The 16,726-nt window shown below is 44.3% G+C and overlaps 1 long non-coding RNA gene across 1 annotated transcript; it reads right to left on the bottom strand.

Annotated features, from left to right (window-relative positions):
• Positions 1 to 1,568: 1,568 nt before the first annotated feature.
• Positions 1,569 to 16,493, bottom strand: LOC134737475 (uncharacterized). The gene is made up of 2 exons (XR_010122415.1): positions 10,801 to 16,493; positions 1,569 to 5,212 (listed from the first exon to the last, which is right to left on the bottom strand). It is a non-coding gene; the product is annotated as an uncharacterized lncRNA (long non-coding RNA).
• Positions 16,494 to 16,726: the final 233 nt, after the last annotated feature.

Below are 16,726 nucleotides of genomic sequence, written 5' to 3'. Positions count from 1 at the left end.
ATCTCTACTAAAATTACAAAAAATAAAAATAAAATAAATAATTAGCCAGACATGGTGGCGTGCTCCTGTAATCCCAACTACTCGGGAGGCTGAGGCAGGAGAATCACCTGAACCTGGGAGGTGGAGGTTGCAGTGAGCCAAAATCATGCCATTGCACTCCAGCCTGGGCAACATGAGCAAAACTCTGTCTCAAAAAACAAACAAACAAACAAAAAAAACTGAAAAGGTAAAGAACTGTGTTTCTGCTCCTAGATGCTTCCATGTGTAGCATTGTGGCCAAAAATATGTCTTATAGCCACACTTAGCTGCTGGAGGGGTGGGCTAGGAAAGTGATTATTTACCCTTTTTTATTTATTTACCAGCTACTACTATGGAATGCACCAAGGGAAAAGGGGATGGGACTGGATGCTGGGTAGGCTAGCTGGGGGCATCTGGCCACCCTGAGGGTAGGAGTATAAATTAGTAGGCTGTTTTTGAGGGCTATTTGGTAATATTCTATCGAATTTTAAATATACATGTCCTTCAACCCAGGGATTCCATTTCTTTGGAACTCTCCTAGAGCGAGAGTAGCAGATGTTGCATTAGCAAAGAGCTTGGGAAATGAGAGCAATATGAGCGTAATAATGAGATAAATTGGAAAGAACCTAAATGTCTGTCACATGGGAGTGATGGAGTATGAGATATTGAAACCATGCAATACCAACAGCATCAGAGAATGTCATAGGCATGGAAGGACTGACAGGGAAGGTTCTCAAAATCATATCGTTAATTGAAAAATAATGAAATCTGCAGGACAAGATGCACAATGATCACATACTTGGAGAACAACCACCACAACAAAACCACACCTACATCTCATATTTTAAGATGCCACATTCAAAAGAATATGGAGGGATACAACCAAACTGATTAGAATGATTTTTGGGGGGAGAAGATGAGGTTGAGGAATGTGACGGGGGAACTTTCTCTCTGCTTATATTGTTTGCATTTTAATTATAAAAATGAATTCATGTGATATTTGGGTAATGTTTTAAATTACGGTGCATATATACAGTAGAATATTAAGTAACTATTAAAAACAATGAGTAGGCCGGGCATGGTGGCTCACGCCTGTAATCCCAGCACTTTGGGAGGCCAAGGCGGGTGGATCATCTGAGGTCAGGAGTTCAAGACCAGCCTGGCCAACTTGGAGAAACCCCATCTCTACTGAAAATACAAACAGTAGCCAGGTGTGGTGATGCACACCTGTAATCCCAGCTACTCAGGAGGCTGAGGCACAAGAATTGCTTGAACCTGGAAGGCAGAGGCTGAAGTGAGCTGAGATTGTGCCACTGTACTCCAGCCTGGGCGACAGAGCAAGACTCTGTCTCAAACAACAACAACAACAACAACGAGTAAAATCTTTTTTAGAAAACAGGTACCTTGTACTTAGATAAAGTCCTGGGTCATCTTTCCTGAGAACTTGTAGCAGGGTGGGCCCTAAAGGGTTTGGGGTAGAGGACTCCTGAGGCTTCCCACTGCCTGTTTTTCTATGGTTCTGTGATAAGGAAAGTTTGAGAGCAAGGAAATCTGTACTTCAGACTTTATTTGGTAATTTAATGTAGGGTAGAAGCAGCGAAGAGACCTTGGGTTGGACAGCAGGAGTGGCCTCCCCTACCTTCAGTTAGGCCTTGGTCCCCCAGACCAGAGGTTTTTCTAGAATAGCCTTTGGAGTGACCAGAGATTTGGAGTTTTTGCTGCCAGCACGCGGTTGAGAGGAGTCCGGCTGGCTGAGAGGCACCGCACACAGATGCAGCCAGCCATCTTTGAGAGTGTCTGCCTGCTAGTCCAGCTCCCTCTGTGCCCAATAGAAGCTGCAAGCAAGGCTGGCAAGCACAGAAGCAGGATCACCCAGACTGCAGGCAGTTGGTTCTTTTCCTTCTCTCCTCCACGTCTTTTCTCCCACCTTCCAAATCCTTCCTAGGCCAGGGTTTTCCTTCCAACAGTAGATGATGGTAGACGAAGTGTATGATGCCCCGTGCCCACTCCAGGTTCCAGTCCTCAGGGGCCAGTCAGTCCTCTGCCCAGGGACTGACTGTGGATATTCACTGAAGGTTTCTGCTTGTCCAGCCAAATGCCTGAAGCCTCACGGACATCAGTCCTGGCCACAGAGCCTGCCAGATGTGACTTGGGAAAGTCAGTCAAGGAGATTGACAATATGGAGCTACTGAAACAAACAAGGTGAAGGCTGCTTTCTGAGTTCCAAGGCAGATGGAGACCCTAGAGAATCAGACAGAGTAAACAAACATCAAATAAATAAAGCCCCTGTAATCCCAGCACTTTGGGAGGCCGAGGCGGGTGGATTGCTTGAGGTCAGGAGTTCGAGACCAGCCTGACCAACATACTGAAACCTGTCTCTACTAAAAATACAAAAATTAACCAGGTGTGGTGGTAGGTGCCTATAATCCCAGCTACTAGGGAGGCTGAGGCAGGAGAATCACTTGAACCCGGGAGGTGGAGGTCACAGTGAGCCGAGATTGAGCCAGTGCACTGCAGCCTGGGCAATAGAGTGAGACTGTCTCAAAAATAAATAAATAAATAAATAAAGCCTTATTTAGCTAAAACAACAAAACAAGAAGGTAAAACATGCATTACCTTCTTTTTTGTGTGTCTATTTGAAAATTTTCATGACAGAAGTTAACAAAATGGCCCTCGTCACAACACACTTTGGTGCCCTTGTTTACGTAGTTTCTCTGGCCTGGAAGGCCCTTCCTGTCCTACACCCCTTGTATAAATCTTACAGATCCCACATGGCCCAATCCAAATGCTGTCTCTAGGAAGCCCTCACTGATTCCTCCTCCATCCTCCATTCCCAGTGAGAGCAATTATACTTTCTTCTGGTTTCTTAATTCATTTTGCTTATACCACTTTGAAAGAAGCTATTCCATTCTCACTTTTAATGTCATTATCTACATGCTAATCCCACTGATCAGCCTAAGAGTATATTAAAGTCAGGGATTCCGGTTCATTAATCTCCCTATTCTCAGTACCTGACACAGAGTCTAGGGTGATGAGAACTGATAAATGAATAAATAGATCAATTATTCATCCATCTCATAAGCATTTATGGTGCATCTGAATATAACAGGCACTGTACTAGGCAGTGATGTTAATAAGACAAATAAGACAGTAAATCCCTTGGCCTCATGGGGTCTGCAGTCTGGGTGACAGGGACAGCCATATAAGCAGATAATTACAGTAAAGAACCATTGGTATAATCATGAAAGTACATGCAAGGTACAGCGGACGAAGTGAAAGAGAGTTCAATTCTATTTGAGGGAGGTTAAGATTTTTAAGAAATAAGTGACGTTAACTTGGTACATTAGTTCAGGTTCACAGAAAAGCAGACTGAAAGAGAGGGTGCTATGGTTTGAATGTGTCCTCCAAAGTTCATGTGCTGGAAATGATCTCAATGCCGCAGTGGTGTTGGGATGTGGGACCTAAAGGGAAGGGTTTGGGTCACTGGGGCACTGCCCTCATGACTGGATTAATGCCATTATCTTGGGCTTGTTATCTCAGGAGGGGGTTCCTTATTAAAAAGATGACTTCACCCTCCCATCTCTCACTCATGTGATGCTTTCTGCCATGTTATGGTGTGACAAGAAGGCCCTTACCAGATGCTGGTACCTTGATTTTGGACTTCCCATCCTCCAGAACTGTAAGAAAACAAATTTCTGTTCTTTATAAATTACCCAGCCTGTGGTATTTTGTTACAGCGGCACAAAATGGACTGAGACAGAGGGTTACATACAAGAGATTCATTGAGGGAGGGAGCAGAAGGCAGGAAGACCCCTCAGACCACAATGCAGGCCTGATTCCTATCGAGGAAGAGAGGGATAAAGGAGGATAGGGTTGGCAAAGTCTCAGTTTGCAGAGGAGCAGTTCCAGGCAAGATTTGGCTAGACCAATGGAGAACTCTTGAGCCAGTCTCCTCCTAGAGGAATCTCATGTCTTGTTGGATGGGGCTGCCTTACCACCCCGTTGTACTCAGTCATTGGCTGGGAGCAGCCCACTGGCACCATGGCCTTCGTGTGAACATGGCAGCAGAACCAGAAGGGCAACAGCTGGAGGCACTGGCAGTTATGCTTTCTGCAGCAAGTGGTCTGAGTGGCACACTTTCATGGCCACTACACTTGGTCTTTATATTTAAGTATATATCAGCAGGCATATAGGTGAGAAAATGGGGGAGAAGACAAAAAGGACACATTCCAGGATGAGGGACCTGCATTAGAAAACACACCAAAGCATGAGTCCATGTAGCTTATTAATGGACCTGGAAGTAATTCCGCATGAATGGAGTGATGGGGGGGACAATCCGGCAGGTTGTGGCCGGTTGGCAGAAGCTTGGCTATGGTAGGTATTGCGTGTGAGCAGTGGAGGGACATTAAAGGGCTAATATTAGGAAAGTGGAGCAGGTTTGGGCTTGGAAAATAGGCTCTGGAGGCATGTGGAGGAGGGCTCAGAGGAAGGCAGCCCAGAGAGGAGGACCCAGCAAGCATTTGGAGTGATGTGCTGTGGAGTGGACTAGATCAGTGGTGGTGGAAACAGAGAGGAAGAGGGGGATGGATGAATGGAAGGATGGATGAGTGAAGGAATGAATTAGTAAATGCAAGCGGTTAGATGCAAACTAGCTGTACCTCTCTCAGGGACAGTTCCATTGTATTCAAATCCCTGAACTCTGCTCTGTGTGTTCATGAAACTTATAACTCATTCCTGTTAGAGTTTCATTAGGTAAAAAATATACCCCGATATATTGTCAAGGGAAAAAAGCACATGTCCCAAACATCCTGCTCTACAAAAACACATCAGCACTTGCTGCCAACCCAGGCTGGCCTCAGGCAGGCATGAATGTAAGTCTGCCCGGTTGGAGCAGGAATCCCCAGGAGGCAAGGCCTCCTTTTGTGCTCCATTCATTTTCAGGGCCAGATGGAGTTTGCCTCATTGATTTTCATTGCTGATTTAGTCTTGTTTGCTGGTTTTTTACAGGTTGCTTCATTTCCTTATTTCAATTCATTTTTTCATGTGCCCCAGTTTTGCGCTCTGCAGCACGTTCATCACGATGGCAGGGAGACAACTGGAGCTCTTAGCAGGTGGAAGTTTTCAGGGAGCTGGCCAAACCTAGTTCCCACAGCTCAGCACCCTGGCTCCGGGAAAACACTGTGCGGAAGGAGCTCTGAGAAAAAAAAACAGTAAATACAGTTTCATTGAAAAACACTGTTGATTGAGCAAGATGGCAGAGCCACCAATAACAGCCATGACTGAAAGGATGATTCCTGGTCCAAACTACTTCCTTTTTCTGGCCTTTCTGTTACCATCTTGCATAAAGACTAAGTCTAAACAGCAGTTTCAGGGATGCTCACCATCCAGGTGCTCTCTGATACTGCAGCATCCCTGTTGGGTCACCAGCAAGGACAATCAGCGTATTCATCTGCTCACACCATGCCTCCAGTCCTCAGATGCTTACCCCCAAATCAAAAGCTCCATCCTTTCTAGTCAAATGATATCCCCTTCCACCTTTTTTTTTTTTTTTTTTTTTTGAGATGGAGTCTCGCTCTGTCACCCAGGCTGGAGTGCAGTGGTGCAATCTTGGCTTACTGCAAGCTCCACCTCCTGGGTTCACGCCATTCTCCTGCCTCAGTCTCCCAAGTAGCTGGGACTACAGGCGCCCGCTGCCATGCCTGGCTAATTTTTTGTATTTTTAGTAGAGATGGGGTTTCACCGTGTTAGCCAGGATGGTCTCGATCTCCTGACCTCGTGTTCCACCCACCTTGGCCTCCCAAAGTGCTGGGATTACAGGCATGAGCCACTGCGCCCGGGGCCCCCTTTCACCTTTAAAATTCAGTTCTGCTTCCTGCTAGGATGAGTGTTTCCAGCATTCTCTGTTACTTATATCTACAGTCCCATCTGGTTGTGGCTAATTGTTGACTTTGTTTTGGTCTGAGTTCTTTTGAAAATTAGGTGTTTTGTTCTATCTTCCTCGCTAGACTGTCAGACCCTCAAGAATGAGAATGAATCAAGTTGACAGATGAGCCATTTGAAGAAGCAAACACATTTTTAAAAATAAAAAGAGAATGGGAATGAAGCCTCATCCCTCTTTTCAGGCCTCCAAGTCTCTGGGGGAATGGCCTGTCACCATTGTGCCGTTGAGTGACATGTGTCTCTGACTTGCAAGGCTTGGCTTCTAGTTCTGTCTTAGCTATGCTGTGAGTTTCAGGCCAGCACTTGTCCCTGTCTACTCAATGGAAAGACCAGCTTCTGCTCACCTACTGCATTATCTGGGTTTGGGTAAAATGAGTGTGGCCTAGAAAGTTTGAGATGTTACAAACAGATAGGACAAAGAGACTAATGGCTGTTTTTAGCAAGTGATCAATACTTTAACATTTTAAACAACATCGATAGCCTAACATTTTAAAAACGTATTATCACCACTCTTATGGACCTTAGTCCTTCTTATTTGGCTCTGCCATGTGCCTTTCTTGCTCCTCCTCCTTGCATGTTTTTATGACGTTGTGTAACTGCCTCACATTGTATTTAATTGACTCTAAGTGTATTATTCCAAAATCTTTTACTGACTAGCACATGGCTCCCTGGGCACTGACTCTGCACTTCTGTGGTAGCGGTGATTGTGTGTGTGTGTGTGTGTGTGTGTGTGGTGTGTGAGTGGAACTGAAAGAAAGCAACTCAGCAAGTGCCAACTGGCAGCCTCTCTGTATCAATAATATTAACTATTTCAGAGACTTCCAAGGAGCTATTGCCAACTCTTTTGTTTTTTTTCAATACTATTATCACTATTACAAGGGCACCCCAAGGCCCTTTTACTTAAATACATGACAGAATGACCCAAATGAGAGTACTATTGGTTTCTGTCTTCAAGAGCTACAACTTCAATGGCTCCTACAAGATGGGTGGTTGGGGTTAGGCTTAATCTTAATGTTGAGGTCAAGGTTTCACAAGGAGGGATGGTAGGATCTCCTGGGAGCTCATTTTGTGACTGGTACCCTTGTGACCACTTGCTCAGCCTTACTCTGAGAGTTTCCACCTGCCTTTATGAAGACATGTTTATAGAAATCTAGGACCACATTGGCAAAACAAGGTAGTGTTTAAGTGCGTAGGCTTTGGAAAAGGCATTCTGGTTCTACCCCGTGCTCTGTCATTTACGGATGTGTGATCGTCTCAAGGCCCTCCATCTCTCAAGGCTCCATTCCCTATTTTGTGGACTGTGGGACTGAGAAGTTGTCTAGTGGTGAATGACAACTGAGATTCTGTGATGGTCATTCATTGCAGGAGTTGGAGAGCCAGAGGGAGGGCATGTAGCTCAAGTGAGAAGACAAAGGCCTGAGAACCCCATGGAAGTCTTTATTAATTAATGTACTTATTTATTTATTTATGTTAAAATATTTTTAAATTGACACATACTAATTGTACATATTAGTGAGGTACGTAGTAATGTTGCCATATGATATGGTTCAGCTGTGTCCCCACCCAAATCTCATCTTGAATTCCCAAGTGTTGTGAAAGGAACCCAGTGGGAGGTGATTGAATTATGGGGTTGGGTCTTTCCTGCGCTGTTCTCACTATGGTGAATAAGTCTCACGAGATCTGATGGTTTTAAAAAGGGGAGTTTCCTTGCACAAGCTCTCTTCTCTTGTCTGCTGCCATGTGAGACATGCCTTTCACCTTCTGCCATGATTGTGAGGCCTTCCCAGCCATGTGGAACTGTAAGTCCAATAAACCTCTTTCTTTTGTAAATTGCCCAGTCTCAGGTATGTCTTTTTCAGCAGCGTGAAAACAGACTAATATACCATACATGTAATGCATAGTTATCAGAACAGGCTAATTAGCATATCCATCCTCTCAAACATTTATTATTTCTTTGTGTTGGGAGCATTAAATATCCTTCTAGCTGTTCATTTACTTATTCAACATATGTTTCTGGAAGGCCTACTCTGTGTCAGGCAATGCTCTAGATTCTAGATAAGTGCTGTCCAATAGAAATTTAATGCAAGCCACATAAGTACTTTTAAACTTACTTAATTTCTTTCTTTTTTTTTCTTTTTTTTTTTTTTGAGGCAGAGTCTTGCTTTGTCACCCAGGCTGGAATGCAGTGGTACAATCATGGCTTACTGCAGCATCGACCTCTTGGGCTCAAGATATCTTCCTGCCTCAGTCTCCTGAGTACCTATATTGCCTAGGTTGGTCTCGAACCCCCAGGCTCAAGCAATCCTCCCACCACGGCTTCTCAAAATGCTTGAATTGCAGGTGTGAGCCATAGTGCCCAGCTGTAATTTTAAACTTCTTAGTAGCCACATTTAAAAAGTAAAACAGGTGAAATTAATTTAAATGATTAATTTCATTAAAATTTTAATTTTACTTTAATTTAATCCAATATATCCAAAATATTATCATTTCATTTTGTAATCAATAAAGTACCAATAAGATATGATGTGTTCCCTTGTTTATACCAAAACTTTGAAATCCAGTGTGTATTTCAGTAATACAACTTACAGCACATCTCAATTCCAGCCCCATACTGAGTGCTCGGTAGTCACAGCAGCTAGTGGCAATTGTATTGGACAACACCACTCCTGAACATTTCCTAGTGGGAATGGTGTTGATGAGTGAGGCTGTTTGAAAGGCCGAATGGTAATGATGAGGGTGAGGAGCAGTGAAGGCACAGTGCTCAAATAATAGCTACCTAGGCTTAAGGAGGGACTTGGATAACAGTTGTTATGGCTAACATTTATGAGAGTGTTCATTAGGAGAGAGGCATTACTCTAAGCACTTTTCAGACATTAACTAATTTTAACCTACAACACATCTAATAGGCGTTGCTTTTACGCTTACTTTATGAGATGAGGAAACAGAGGCCTAGAAACTCTAAGCTGCTCCAGACCATATGGCAGCTGAGTTGGTGAGCCAAGGAACCCGGTTTGCCTGATTCCATGCACTTGGGGATGTATTTATCATCCCGTTTACGGTGCCCCTTTGGGCAAGTCAGCCCATCTGAAACTGTTAACAGCATGTGGTTGCTTTTAGCTTGCAAGACCGTGGTGAGGGATAAAACGAAACTTGTAAATGGAATGAATTGTTTACCTACCTCACCTAGAAAGCCAGGAATGGTCACATCCCTTCATTTTTTCCTATTTACGTTAAAGCTACCCATAAGCAAATCGGCAGGAAGTTCAATGTCACATTTTTGTGGTCCTCCTTGTCCTTGAGACTTACAGGGTCTTAAAAAAAACATCTGCCTGGCCAGGTGCAGTGGCTCATGACTGTAGTCTCAGCACTTTGGGAGGCTGAGGCGGGTGGATCACAAGATCAGAAGTTCAAGACCAGCCTGACCGACATGGTGAAACCCCATCTCTACTAAAGATACAAAAAATTAGCCGAGCATGGTGGTGCATGCCTGTAATCCTAGCTACTTGAGAGGCTGAGGCAGGAGAATCACTTGAACCTGGGAGGCGGAGGTTGCGGATCATACCACTGCACTCCAGCATGGGCGATGGGGTGAGACTCTGTCTCAAAAAAAAAACAAACAAAAAAAACAAAACACACACACACATACACACACACACACACACATCTACCTGGCTCCACGACCACCTGCCACTGTTCCTGTGTGCCATGCAGGGCCATGTGGGGCACTGGGCCTCTCCCGGCTAGAGCTGTTGGTTCACACTGAAGTTGACTGGAAATAAAACCACAGGACACCATCCTCCCACAGTGGGTTCATCCTCCCACAGTGGGTTCTTCAAGCCACCCCAAATCTAATCTAAAATATTGAGCTATTGAGTCCACATTTTAAAAAAAGGGAAATTTCCATAAAATCTGGATGTATGGCTTCTCTAAAGAAAAATTTTTTTGAGACACGGTCTCATTCTGTCAACCAGGCTGGAGTGCAGTGGTGTGATCATGACTCACTGCAGCCTCAACCTCTCAGGCTTAAGTGATCCTCCCACCTCAGGTTCCCACGTAGGTGAGACTACAGGCACACACCACCACACCGGCTAATTTTTTTTAATTAATATTTTTTGTAGAGACAGGGTTTTGCCATGTTGCTCAGGCTGGTCTCAAACTCCTGGGCTCAACTGATCCATCACCTTGGCCTTCCAAAGTGCTGCAACTACAGGCATGAACCACTGTGTGTGGCCTACAAAAAAAATTTTTTTTAATCTGATGACATTAAATGCATATTCCCACATGGCTACCAAAAGCTGGCACTGAGTAGCAGTTGTCTCTTCTAGAGGGGGCACAAGCTAAAGTTGGCCACAGTCCTCACCACACCCCACTGCATCCTGGGCACTAAAGAAGATTACAGTTTCTGGCCGGGCACAGTGGCTCACGCCTGTAATTCCAGCACTTTGGGAGGCCAAGGTGGGTGGATCATTTGAGGTCAGGAGTTCAAGACAAGCCTAACATGGTAAAACCTTGTCTCTACTAAAAATACAAAAATTAGCAGGGCGTAGTGGTGCATGCCTGTAGTCCCAGCTACTTGGGAAGCCGAGGCACAAGAATCGCTTGAACCTTGGAGGCGGAAGTTGCAGTGAGCCGAAATTGGGCCACCGAAGTCCAGCCTGGGCGACAGAGCGAGACTCCATCTCGAAATAAATAAATAAATAATACAGTTTCTGTCTATCATCACATGTGTGCCATTGCTTTTCATTGTAGAGACCTATCTCTCTGTGTTCACGTCTCCTGAAGTCAGACGACACACAGTCAGACTGTGTATTTCCTTGAGGCCAGCAGCTTTACTCTACTTACCTGGCACCTTGAAAGGCCTGCCCAGTGCTCAGAGTCCACTCCTTCAGCCATACACACAGTTCTTCTCCTCTGAAGATCCACCTTTGCAAAGGCATGGTGCCACAGCAGGTTTTGGCACCCATCCTGCTGATCCTGCAGCCTCTGTGCCTCTTTTCAGTTCTGGAGAGCCTTTGAAACCTTAAGTATTCATTCTGTTCTCCAAAAGCACAGTTTGAGTGTGTGAATGTGCTTTTAAGGAGGCAAACCTTAAAAATGCTGGGGGTCCATTTTACCTTTGCTAAGGCTTGGGGAAACATCAAGCACACCTCACTGACAAGCTGTCTTTCTAAGCAGACCATGAAGTGAAGTGGCTAAGTGTATAGATTTAGAAGCCAGACTATCTAAGCATATAAATCTGGCTTCTATCACCCACTACTTGTGTGAACTTGGAAAAGTTACTTGGTCTCCCTGTGTGCTTCATTTTCCCAAATGGGAATGCTAATCTATAGAGTTGACCCTTGAACAACATGAGTTTGAACTGTGTGGGTCCACTTCTATGCAGATTTTTTCAACCAAACACAGTATTCACTGGATGTGAAACCTGCATATATAGAGGCTACTTTTTGAATCCACAAGTTCCATTTCTGCAGGTTCCACGTGGCTTACTGTGGGAATTGAGTATGTGGCAATTTGGGTATACATACACAGAGGTCTGGGAACCAATCCCCTGCACATACCAAGAGACAGCTGTATAAAGTGCTTATGTTAGTGTCTGGCACAGTTAGTGCTATTTAAGTGACGGTTATTATTCTTATGAAAAGACAAACCAAGTTTTCAGCAGGTCATCTCACTGGCCCATAGTAGACAGAAAAATTGCCTATTTTCTCTCTTAGCGCTATTGGTACAAAGTGTCAACTATGAAACATACTTACTTCTTGTCTTAGAGAATTTCTGATTTCATAGTAGGGACTAAGGGATCCTCATCACTTTTCAACACCAGTAAATATTCATGATGATGTGCTACCAGGAAATTAGTCTCAACAAAACAGCCCCTGTTTACTCTGCCTGCTCTTCAACAAAGAGGGAGATGTGTCCCACAGAGTACAGCAGCCATCTAGAACTTTTCACACATGAGGAGGCCTAAGCCTCCTCTCTTGTGTGAACACACTTGAAGTGGGCAGCCTGGCTCCAGGCCCAATTATAGCCTGTGGCTCATGCTACACAGCAGGAGATGGGGGTCTGGGCAAAGATATTCTCTCCATCCTCCCTGCATCTACAGAAGGAAAAAAGAAGGATTCTGCTCTATAGAAGAAAATGTAAATGCCATCCCAAAGGATGGGATTGGTACAGCAGGGGAGCAAGGCCAACTGGACACAGGGGAAGCTGCTTTCAGGGACCTGGGTGAGCAGAATGTAGACAGGGTTTTAGGCAGCCTGGAGACATGGAATGAACAGGAGGCCTTGGCCCCAGGTCCACCTGTGCTGCTGACCAGCTGAGTAGCCTTAGGCAAGGCCTTCACCCTGCTGATCCTCAGAATCCTCAAGGAGGGGACAGGATCAGATATCCTCCACAGTCTCTTCTAGCTGTGATGCCCTTTGGCCATTGCCTGCCTCATACTTGAGTGACCATGCTTGTGATTGGTTCTGTTTGTCCCAGTGCTGTTAGAGACATACTGCAATCCTCCAAAGGAAGAACTCAGTGCTATCAGAGGCATATTGCATCCTCCAAAGCAAGGATTTTGTCTATAACAAGATCTAGGTTCCTATATCAGATGCTGCTTAGAATCTCAGCCCCAAATTGGGCTCAATAAAAGCTTTTTGATTCACAGTGATGGCTTCCATGCTGGGCATTCATACTTATGCATTCATTCATCCATTCTTTCATTCACTGAGCAATATTTATGAAACACTTATCAAACAGAACATGGTGTTGGCTCTGGGAAGAATGAATGAGACAACCCAGGAACATAAAATCCAGCAACTTGGCTCTGGAGAGGGGCTTCAAGATGGCTGACTAGATGCATCTGGTACTTGCCTCTTCCACAGAGGAACCAAAATAGTGCGTAGAAAATCACACTTTGAATAGATCATCTAAGAGAGAACACTGGAATTCAGCAGGGAAGTGACGGGAGGCACCAAAAGCAAACAAAGAGAGAGAAGCGAGGCATCCTGCTCAGCCAGGACTGGTAGGGAGGCTGGAGGCTCCTTAATGCAGGGAAAGAGTAGACGAGACACCTTCAGTGGTCCACATTCTCATCATGGGCTTCTACAATCCTAGCCACTGGAGAGCCCCTCAACCTTCACAGGCCCTGTGACTAACATAGGGAGCTGCCTGGAGACCATGCAATGGCATTACTCCACGGAGGGAGCTCACATTGAATCCCACAACCCCCCAAGTCCTAAGCAGCTACAGCCCGGCACCATTTTGAGAGCCTACCCTTCAACAGGCTGCATCCTGCTCTGGGGCCCCAAAGCCCCTGCATCTCCACATCCTCTCTGGAGCCCCACTGACATTCCCTGCCTGTAGTGGCAGCCTCCAGGGCTGAGGCAGGAACCACTAGCAGTGACCATCCCCGCAATAGAGGGGGGTGCTGAGGACAAATTCCATTGCCCACAACCACCACTGTGAGTTGCTGTGGGGCCAAGGCATGAGCAAAGTGCATGTCCCCCAGACACCTACCTATGGCTACTCCCACTGAAAGCAACCCCACACTCTCCAGTAGCAAGGCTATAGCACAGCCACTGCTCCCCAGCCTAAGCATTTCCCTGGTGGCCTGGAGATCACCCTGCCCCCACCTACCACAGTCAGTGCCTGCATGCACCACTGGGGTCCTGAGAGCAAGACCACCTAACCCAGCTTTGCCCTCCCCCAGTACCTGAGCATGAGCCTAGGAGGCTGGGAATCACTCAGCCTAGTCCACTGCTGTTAGTACCTGAGCATTCCTTCCAGGGTCTGAGGTTAGGCCCACCCGACCTGGCACTACCACCACAGTTGAAACCCACCCCCATGCACCACCTGTAATGCAAGCCTGGGGCCTGGCCAGCCCAGCCTGTCACAGCCAATAACAACATCAGTTTGGACTGCTTGGGTCTCAAAGGGCTGTCCCACCACTGCTATTGCCATCATCCATACCATAACTGCTTCTCAGGGGATCAAGAACTGCCAACCCACCTAGCCCACTGCTGCCATTCCTGAGACCTGAGCAAGCCACCTCAAGGCCCAAGAATTGACCTGCCTGAACCTGCTCACACTGGTGCCAGTGTATGACACTCTAGGACTCAAGGGCAGCCGTGTTCATCCCACTGCTGGCACCACTGGGGCCTGAAGACTAGCCTACCAGGCATCCCAATCCCCAGCAAAATTTCACCACAGCATCTACTAAAAACCACACCCAAAGTCACCAAGGAAATCACAGCACCACTAATGCTATTTATAGCTAAAGAAAACATATAGAGACTACACTACTGCATGTACCCAAAATCAAAGGCAAAGTGCCCTTCCCAGTCAATACCATACTTACATCTTCATGAAAAAGTCTTCCCCTACAATAGCAAATTAAAAAAATGGGAAGAGTTACTGTTACATCAGATGTGTAGATATCAATGTAAGGACACAGGAAATATGAAAAAGCAAGGAAATAAAAACACCTCCAAAGTAACACAATAAGTCTTCAGTAACAGATCCCAATCAAAAAGAAATTTGTGAAAGCCCAGAAAAAGAATTTTAAAAATACTGATATTAAAGAAGTTCAGGAAAATACAAAAGAATACTGAAAAATAATACAAAGACATCAGAAAAACAATTCAGGATATGAATGAGAAGTTTACCAAAGATAGATATCATAATAAAGAACTGAACAGAAATTCTAAACTGAAGAACTTATTGAACGAAATACAAAATGCATTTGAAAGCTCCAACAACAGACTAGATCAAGCAGAAGAAAGGATCTCAGAACTTGAAGACAGGTCTTTTGAAAAACGCAGACAAAAATAAAAAGAACAAAAAAAGAATAAACAAAGCCTACAATGACATATGAAACACCATAAAGCAACCAAATTTTTGAATTTTTGATGTCCCAGAGGGCAAAGAGAGAATGAAAGGGCTAGAAAACCTATTTAATGAAATAATACATAAAAACTTCCCAAGCAGGCCAGGCACAGTGGCTCACACCTGTAATACCAGCACTTTGGGAGGCCGAGGTGGGAGGATCACAAGGTCAGGAGTTGAAGACCAGCCTGGCCAACATAATGAAACCCTATCTCTACTAAAAAATACAAAGAATTAGCCAGGTGTGGTGGCAGGTGCCTGTAATCCCAGCTACTTGGGAGGCTGAGGCAGGATAATTTCTTGAACCCAGGAGGCAGAGGTTGCAGTGAGCGGAGATTGCGCCACTGTAACCCAGCCTGGGTGACAGTGTGAGACTCCATCTCAAAAAAAAAAAAAAAAAAAAAAACATCCCAAGTATAGCAGGAAATTTAGACATCCAGATACAGGAGGCCTAGAGATTCCCAAATAGAGACAATTCAAAAAGGTCTTCTCCACAGCACATTATATAGTTAAAATGTAAAATATCAAAGGCAAAGACAGAATTCTAAAAACAGCAAGTAACCTAGTCACTTATACAGGAAACCCCCATTGGACTACAGTGGATTTCTCAGCAGAAACCTTATAGGCCAGGAGAGAATGAAATACTATATTCAAAGTGCTGAAAGAAAAACAAACAAAGAAACAAACAAAAAACCTGTCATCCAAGAATACTATACCCAGAAAAGTTATCCTTCATAAACAAAAGAGAAAGTATTTCACAGACAAGCAAAAGCTGAGAGAGTTCATCACCACTAAATTGGCCCTAAAAGAAATGCTTAAGGGAGTCTTATAACCAGAAGTAAAAGAACAATATCTACCATTATGAAAATACACAAAAATATAAAAGCCACTGGTAGAGGAAACACACAAACAAGGAAAAGACCAGACTCAAATGTTACCACTACAGAAAACCACCAAACCACTTTCTTTCTCTCATTAAACAGTAAGAGAAAGAAAGAACAGGCCAGACACAGTGGCTCACACCTGTAATCCCACCACTTTAGGAGGCCAAGGTGGGTGGATCACCTAAGGTCAGGAACTTGAGACCAGCCTAGCCAACATGGTGAAACCCTGTCTCTACTCAAAATACAAAAATTAGCTGGGTGTGGTGGCAAGCACCTATAGTCCCAGCCACTAGAGAGGCTGAGGCAAGAGAATTGCTCCAACCTGGGAGGCAGAGATTGCAGTGAGCCAAGATCACGCCACTGCACTCCAGCCTAAGTGACAGAGTGTGACCCTGTCTCAAAATAATAATAATAATAATAATAACAATAATAATGGAAAGAATAAAAGACATGCAAAGCAATCAGAAATCAATTAATGAAATGAGAGGAATAAGCCTCACATATCGATAAAAACATTGAATGTAAATGGATTAAACTTTCCACTTAAAAGATATAGACTGGCTGAATATATACAAAAAAATAAAAAAACACATAAGACATGGCCCATATATATGCCACTTAAAAGAAACTTGTCTCACCTGTAAAGACACATATAGACTGAAAGTAAAGGGATAGCAAAAGATATTCCATGCAAACAAAAACCAAAAGCAAGCAGGAGTAGCTACCTTTATATCAGGTAAACAGATTTTAAGTCAAAAATAGTAAAAAGAAAAGAAGGTCATTTTATAATGATAAAGGAATCAATTCAGCAAGAGGATATAACAATACTAAATATATATGCACTCAACACTGGAGTATCCAGATATATAAAGCAAATATTATTAGATCTAATGGGAGAGATAGATTCCAATACAATAATAATTGGGGACTTCATCTCTCAGCATTAGACAGATCATCTAGGCAGAAAATTACAAAGAAATGTTGAATTTAAACTATACATTAGACCAAATGAACCT

This window comes from Symphalangus syndactylus, chromosome 8, assembly GCF_028878055.3.
Source record: "Symphalangus syndactylus isolate Jambi chromosome 8, NHGRI_mSymSyn1-v2.1_pri, whole genome shotgun sequence".
Classification (NCBI taxonomy): Eukaryota; Metazoa; Chordata; class Mammalia; order Primates; family Hylobatidae; genus Symphalangus; species Symphalangus syndactylus.
Note: the sequence above shows the minus strand (reverse complement) of the source record. Positions and strands in the feature narration are given on the sequence as shown.